An 8,869-nucleotide genomic window follows, 5' to 3' on the forward strand; every position below is an offset into this window, starting at 1 on the left:
TGCACAGCTGATAAAGATATTTTTGAATAATTTTCAGCCTTAATGACATTACATTACTTTCATTTTTTAATGTTTTTTTGTTGGCGTGTCATCAGTACAACAAGGGTTTTCTTATGCCCTACTACGTGTGAAAAATCCATTGGGATTTATGTTGCATAGCACACACAATCAAAAGCAACATGCAGGCGGCTCAGTTTGGCAAAACCGACTGATCATATGATTTAAACCTTAGTATACCTATATATTTGGAATACAATTCGGTGCAATGATGGTCAAACATATGTCTCTTCTCTAAGAGGCTATCTGCCCATTTCAAGAACCAGGTCTGTGTTGTAGTTGATAGCTGCATACCAGCTGTTCAAACCGAAATCTACTACCACACCACACCGCGCATGCCCAATCTCGTCCGATCTTGGAAGCAATACGGTGTTGGGCCTGGTCAGTACTTAGGTGGTTGACCACTAAGGAATACCTGGTGTTGTAGGTTTTACTTGACGGCAATACTCAGATTATTGCACTAACCTAAAAAACAATACCTGGTGGGCACATTCCTTGATTTTGCCATATTTCATGCCGAACCTTTTTTTGCAATTTTTTGGCCTTATATATATACATGTTTTTACCTATATATTCACAGCGGTAATTCGAAACCAATGATTCACGTTTATTTAATTATATTTTTAACAACAAAACAGGGTGTACTCCGTATTTTATCCATAAATAATTAAAAGTTACGTTTTAAATACCTAATTTATCAAGTATCATCTAACTCTCCATTGTTTCCAAGAGTGAGTGCTCCCAACAAGGGTTTCTTTTTCTTTTTCTCTCTTCTTTTTATTACCAATGTAATAGACCCATGGGAGCACCATCGACAATCACCCTCCTTTTCTCTACCCACAACTTTGACAGTTTAATGGTAGATGGTGATTAATTCCGAAAGTTTTTTCGGTTGGTCGGTTTTCTTGGAAACTTACACTAATTATTTACTCATGCAACATCATTTACTCTTGTGCGGCATCCTTAACCCAATTTTCCTTTTGCATATTGTATACAACTAGAAATAGTTTTCTTAGGAATACCAGCACGGAATATTTGATCACGAACAATTTTCCAGTAACTACAGCCTTTTAGTACACCAACGGGCATAGTCCCATACATCATCAACATGAGCTTCAGTTTAAAGCAGGAATTGTCCTACAAACATAGGAATAGAGAAAACTTAGATGAAATTTTTCCAAGCAACGTAGTAGATACAGAACCACATACCAACTGGGAATCTGATTTTGTACAACTCAAACAATTACTGCACAAACAAATAAGAACCAGTTGGGACCTCACTACATTAGAGAACTACCTTAAGAACAAAATTGCACCACGCGGCCTTAGGCCAAGAGTTTTTCCCACTTTCAGCCTGGCCAGTGAAAATCTTAAAACTGATTGGGACAACTGTCTCCTCAAATGCTCCATGGAACTCATGGGCATTTTGATTAAACACAACCATCTCATACTCGAGGGCTGTGAACGTGACCTGGACGATTTAAGTAAGAAATTGGAGCCCTGGGAGAAAGATACACAATTTCAACGTTGTTTTGAGAAAAACAAACAAGACCTTCTAACATACGAACAAACCATCATCGACAGAAAAAGAAACAAATTTGCTAGAGATAAAAAGGACTTTGCATCGGGCAAAATATTCAAGTGGAATAAGCCCTCCTGGCAATCGCGACCCCCTAGAAACCCTGAACACTACTCTTCATCAGATATAGAGACATCTGGAACTGAAGATATTCCGGAATATATCCCCAACGCATCAGTAACCACAAACTTCAGAGGTGAGAGTAACAGCTCCTCCCAATATCATCAACAGCATTTTTTAGGGGATCCCCCCAGGGGAAGGGGATCAAGGCACCCAGCAAACGAAAGACAAGGAGGGGGCGCAAGAGGAGGAAGAGGCCGTCAACAACAGTGGGATCAACTACCACCGAGAAGACAACCAATACGGAATTCACGCAGAAGGTAACTTCAGTCTCCCCAATACCAACGGATACTTCTTCACAACTCAAGATTATCAACCTCTCAGCACACATTTTAGATCACGATCAAATCCAAGTCCTGAGCAAAGGTCTCTCCTATTCACCAACCGAAAAGTTCAACAGATTCAAATGGGAAAAAGATTTAAAACTTTTTTGCAGGAAGTTACTTCTTACTAAATTTCATAATAAAATAGCTACTTCCAAAACTGACGGTACACAACCTTATCAGACAGAAACAGGTGACAATATGAATACATCAGATCTTTCTGGACTTGAACTGGAAGCATTGGAAGCTCTACAATCTTTGGATACAGAATCAACACCAACTACAGACTCCCAGTGGGAAGTCAGTACGAGGGTCATTTGTAAGAAAAGGTCTACGTTTTTCCCAACAGAGCAGACGAGCCCAGAAGTACAGATATTCACCAAATTAGTGTCTCAAGAACTTGACCATATACATCTTCGGAAGACCAGAAGTCTGTACAATTCCAATCTATCCAGGAAGGAACTTAATGCTCTCAAAGAGATTGAATCATGGCAAGATGTCATTATAAAGCCATCTGATAAAGGGGGAAACGTGGTGGTATGGCCCCGCGAACAGTATATACAGGAAGCCTATCGACAGTTGGAAGACCAAACTTGTTATCAAAGAGTATTACTGAACCCTATGGAAAATTACAAGACACTATTCAACCGGATTCTCACCGATGCTCATGCGGAAGGGACCATAACATCTTCAGAATATCAATATCTCCAGACAACACATCCCAGCATCCCTACTTTCTACATGCTCCCCAAGATACATAAGAATATGAGGCAACCACCAGGAAGACCAATCGTATCTGGGATAGGATCTTTAACCGAAAAAGCCAGCATCTTTGTCGATCTACATCTACGACACCACGTTCTGGATCTCCCTTCCTTTGTCCAAGACACCACAGATGTTCTTCGCAAGATTCATGATGTTAAACTGGAAACAAACCAATACTTAGTCTCTTTGGACGTTGAGGCACTGTATACTTCAATTGATCATGACAGAGGACTTGAAGCCGTTAATTATTTTATGAACATGGAAGGCATGGAAAAATTCCATGTGTTCCTTGCCGACCTACTCCAGTTCATACTTAGTCACAATCTCTTCACCTTCAATAACAAATTTTTTTTACAGACCAGGGGCACCGCTATGGGGGCAGCTTGTGCCCCCACGTATGCGAATATCTTTTTAGGATGGTGGGAACGCTAATTTGTGTTCACGGACAGCAATGATGTTTTCACATCCAATATCATCATGTGGGCAAGGTACATCGATGATATTCTGATGATATGGGAAGGTGATGTACAGATGCTTCTCCTGTTTATAGAACATCTTAATAACAACAACCTCAATATTCGACTTACCCACCAAATCAGTCAGGATGAACTCCCATTTTTGGATGTACTGATCTATAAAGATGTAAACAAAATGCTCTCAACAAAACTATATAGAAAGGAGACATCCTCAAACACTCTGCTACATCAAACTAGCTCCCACTTTCCCCCAACAATTACAAACATACCCAAGGGGGAATATCTCCGTTTAAGAAGGAACTGCTCCAATGATCAAGACTTCGAGGATCAAAGCAAAGAACTTTCGAAGAGATTACGAGAAAGGGGATACAGTAACACTTCAATCAAGAAAGCCAGTAGAAACATCCAGAATATCCAGAGAGAACATCTTATCTTTGAAAAGAAACAAAAACCACAACAAGACAAGAATATCAGGTTTGTAGGGGGTTTCTGCCAAGAGTGGCGTCAGGTAAAACAAGCCATTCAAAAACACTGGGGAATTCTCCATTTGGATCCCATTTTATCTCAAAAACTTGGACCACAAGTATCCATGAGCTGGAGGAGATCGAGAAACTTGAAAGATAGACTGGTGTCTAGCCATTTCCAAACAACACGAGGCAAATTACAACCCACGATCGGCACACATCCATGTGGTCATTGTAAAGCCTGTCAATATATTCTTAAGACTGACAACATTCAGGACCGCTATGGCAAAGACATTAAAATCAGACATTTCATTAACTGCTCAACAGAAGGAGTGATTTATTGCATAGTATGCACATGTGGACAAAGATACGTTGGCATGACGACCAGAGCATTCAAGCAAAGAATTCTGGAACACGTTGGATCTATTCGCAATGCGACAAAAGATCTACAAAAAATGAAGCAAATCACCTCTGTAGCACGACATTTTGTCTCTAAACATGCAGGCCGGTGGAATGAACTTAAGGTCTGTGGACTTGAGCAAGTTAAACTGGGTATACGAGGAGGAGATTTGACCAATACCCTTTTACGGAAGGAATGTGAGTGGACTTTTAGACTAAACTCACTACATCCCCAAGGACTCAATGAAACCATTAATTATGGCGCCTTTCTTTCAACTTGACCATATTACCATTAAATCATATTACCATTAAATAATAACTAATAACTAGCCTAGTAGGGACCACACTATCACACATCACTATCTCTTTCTCTCATAGCCTCATTTTATTTTATTTATCCTTCAGTCCCCCCCCCCTTTTTTTCCTCCCCCCCCCCTTTTTTCAACCCCCCCCCCCCCCTTCTCCTTTTCACCCTTCCCTCTATTTCCTCCCGTCCTCCCCTTTTCTATCTATACTTTTCACAATCTATTTTTACTATACAACCTGCACAATGCAGGGCACCCCACACCCCCGTTCCTCTCACACACCATTGCATTTAACACTATCATCTCTCACGCCATGTTTCTTTCCCTTCCAACACCTCATTAACATACTCACTCTTCTTCCCCATTTAACCATATTTCTAACACCTCACTAACATACACACCCCTTTTCCCCATTAACATCACAATAACCCCCCCCCACCCCTTATCTTTCCCCCAACCCCCCCACAAACCCCCCCCCCAATCAGCTTTTTTAACACTACCTGTTTTTAACACTACCAATTTGCATTTGCCACATTAATCCTCATACACCCACTTTTTCCTCAAACTCCTAGTTTTTAATTATATTTATTCATATATATTCATATTTTTTACCATTATTAGTTATTATTACTTATTCATATTTATATATTTATTTAATTATTTAATTATCTATATTTTTTCATTTATCTATTTTATCCACACCTCAATACTCTTCTTTTTCCCGGCACATATGTGCTTAATTACACAACAATTTTTTCCTCATTCTATTATATTCACCAAATAAATTTCAAATATACTATATTCAGAATTTCCCATCGCATATGTTGCAGGCCATCTATTCACTATTCATATTTATACATGCAGGACATTCCTTGAGCTTTCACTGCAGCTCTTTTCAAACAGCCAGACCCAGAGGTAATCATTGCTACAATTATTAAACTCTGTAGCCAATTACCAATTATCTCAGCAGACTTAAAAACCGGGTCTGCACCTTCAGTGTTCACACTACCCGTGAACAAGCTCGTTGTGAAACGTACGTAGGGGAGGTGGACGTGGTCACGGTGAGCGCGCTCACGTGACCAGCAGACCGGCAGGAGAGGAGACTGGGCAAGCCGCAGATCTTCACAGCTCGTTAACTCGAGCTGAACGCGGCACTGACAGCGGCACACAGCAGTACAGGAGACAGACGACAGACGGCTCTAAGTATCACTTATAGTTATATCCCGCACTTTCACGTCTCCCGCTCTCCCGCCACGCACTTATGTAATTTAAACAACAGGTGCACTGGTCCTCAATTTTTTTCGGCAAATTATGCCAGTTATATAAGGTACATCTACAACATATGGAACAATCTGTTTCATAAGTGCTATCAATACACAGCTTATCTTTATTTGTACTTTTTTCTGTGTCAATTTTGGGCAGACACATTACAAAATAGCTACAAACTGTCATCCACTATAGCTGCAGCAATTGGAACATATATGTTGCCACTTATTTATTCCTGCATATTCAGCAGCATAATTCCTTCTTTTTTCCCCACAGATATCTTAAATATGAGCACATGAATGATTGTATATACAATTGCCAATGAAGCACAAATTATATTCGGCATGCCATATTTTTGATTAATTTATTGTGGAGATTCAGTGGATACATGTTTAGTGGTTTATTTTGGCAACAAGATTGCCACACAGACAGCATGCGGCGTTTCAGGCTCTATGGTTCCGTTTAGCCTAAGTGTGGGCAATGAAGCACAAATTATATTCGGCATGCCATATTTTTGATTAATTTATTGTGGAGATTCAGTGGATACATGTTTAGTGGTTTATTTTGGCAACAAGATTGCCACACAGACAGCATGCGGCGTTTCAGGCTCTAAGGTTCCGTTTAGCCTAAGTGTGGGCAGGAGGGTTTGTGTCTTTTGTAATACATTCCCTATTTATTTATCTGCCAGTCTGTCTGCACAGCTGATAAAGATATTTTTGAATAATTTTCAGCCTTAATGACATTACATTACTTTCATTTTTTAATGTTTTTTTGTTGGCGTGTCATCAGTACAACAAGGGTTTTCTTATGCCCTACTACGTGTGAAAAATCCATTGGGATTTATGTTGCATAGCACACACAATCAAAAGCAACATGCAGGCGGCTCAGTTTGGCAAAACCGACTGATCATATGATTTAAACCTTAGTATACCTATATATTTGGAATACAATTCGGTGCAATGATGGTCAAACATATGTCTCTTCTCTAAGAGGCTATCTGCCCATTTCAAGAACCAGGTCTGTGTTGTAGTTGATAGCTGCATACCAGCTGTTCAAACCGAAATCTACTACCACACCACACCGCGCATGCCCAATCTCGTCCGATCTTGGAAGCAATACGGTGTTGGGCCTGGTCAGTACTTAGGTGGTTGACCACTAAGGAATACCTGGTGTTGTAGGTTTTACTTGACGGCAATACTCAGATTATTGCACTAACCTAAAAAACAATACCTGGTGGGCACATTCCTTGATTTTGCCATATTTCATGCCGAACCTTTTTTTGCAATTTTTTGGCCTTATATATATACATGTTTTTACCTATATATTCACAGCGGTAATTCGAAACCAATGATTCACGTTTATTTAATTATATTTTTAACAACAAAACAGGGTGTACTCCGTATTTTATCCATAAATAATTAAAAGTTACGTTTTAAATACCTAATTTATCAAGTATCATCTAACTCTCCATTGTTTCCAAGAGTGAGTGCTCCCAACAAGGGTTTCTTTTTCTTTTTCTCTCTTCTTTTTATTACCAATGTAATAGACCCATGGGAGCACCATCGACAATCACCCTCCTTTTCTCTACCCACAACTTTGACAGTTTAATGGTAGATGGTGATTAATTCCGAAAGTTTTTTCGGTTGGTCGGTTTTCTTGGAAACTTACACTAATTATTTACTCATGCAACATCATTTACTCTTGTGCGGCATCCTTAACCCAATTTTCCTTTTGCATATTGTATACAACTAGAAATAGTTTTCTTAGGAATACCAGCACGGAATATTTGATCACGAACAATTTTCCAGTAACTACAGCCTTTTAGTACACCAACGGGCATAGTCCCATACATCATCAACATGAGCTTCAGTTTAAAGCAGGAATTGTCCTACAAACATAGGAATAGAGAAAACTTAGATGAAATTTTTCCAAGCAACGTAGTAGATACAGAACCACATACCAACTGGGAATCTGATTTTGTACAACTCAAACAATTACTGCACAAACAAATAAGAACCAGTTGGGACCTCACTACATTAGAGAACTACCTTAAGAACAAAATTGCACCACGCGGCCTTAGGCCAAGAGTTTTTCCCACTTTCAGCCTGGCCAGTGAAAATCTTAAAACTGATTGGGACAACTGTCTCCTCAAATGCTCCATGGAACTCATGGGCATTTTGATTAAACACAACCATCTCATACTCGAGGGCTGTGAACGTGACCTGGACGATTTAAGTAAGAAATTGGAGCCCTGGGAGAAAGATACACAATTTCAACGTTGTTTTGAGAAAAACAAACAAGACCTTCTAACATACGAACAAACCATCATCGACAGAAAAAGAAACAAATTTGCTAGAGATAAAAAGGACTTTGCATCGGGCAAAATATTCAAGTGGAATAAGCCCTCCTGGCAATCGCGACCCCCTAGAAACCCTGAACACTACTCTTCATCAGATATAGAGACATCTGGAACTGAAGATATTCCGGAATATATCCCCAACGCATCAGTAACCACAAACTTCAGAGGTGAGAGTAACAGCTCCTCCCAATATCATCAACAGCATTTTTTAGGGGATCCCCCCAGGGGAAGGGGATCAAGGCACCCAGCAAACGAAAGACAAGGAGGGGGCGCAAGAGGAGGAAGAGGCCGTCAACAACAGTGGGATCAACTACCACCGAGAAGACAACCAATACGGAATTCACGCAGAAGGTAACTTCAGTCTCCCCAATACCAACGGATACTTCTTCACAACTCAAGATTATCAACCTCTCAGCACACATTTTAGATCACGATCAAATCCAAGTCCTGAGCAAAGGTCTCTCCTATTCACCAACCGAAAAGTTCAACAGATTCAAATGGGAAAAAGATTTAAAACTTTTTTGCAGGAAGTTACTTCTTACTAAATTTCATAATAAAATAGCTACTTCCAAAACTGACGGTACACAACCTTATCAGACAGAAACAGGTGACAATATGAATACATCAGATCTTTCTGGACTTGAACTGGAAGCATTGGAAGCTCTACAATCTTTGGATACAGAATCAACACCAACTACAGACTCCCAGTGGGAAGTCAGTACGAGGGTCATTTGTAAGAAAAGGTCTACGTTTTTC

The 8,869-nt window shown here is 39.9% G+C and overlaps 2 pseudogenes; both read left to right on the plus strand.

Annotated features, from left to right (window-relative positions):
* Positions 1-368: 368 nt before the first annotated feature.
* Positions 369-487, plus strand: LOC134930018 (5S ribosomal RNA; annotated as a pseudogene).
* A 6,329-nt stretch (positions 488-6,816) lies between these two features.
* Positions 6,817-6,935, plus strand: LOC134930019 (5S ribosomal RNA; annotated as a pseudogene).
* Positions 6,936-8,869: the final 1,934 nt, after the last annotated feature.

This window comes from Pseudophryne corroboree, chromosome 5 (genome assembly GCF_028390025.1).
Source record: "Pseudophryne corroboree isolate aPseCor3 chromosome 5, aPseCor3.hap2, whole genome shotgun sequence".
NCBI lineage: Eukaryota > Metazoa > Chordata > Amphibia > Anura > Myobatrachidae > Pseudophryne > Pseudophryne corroboree.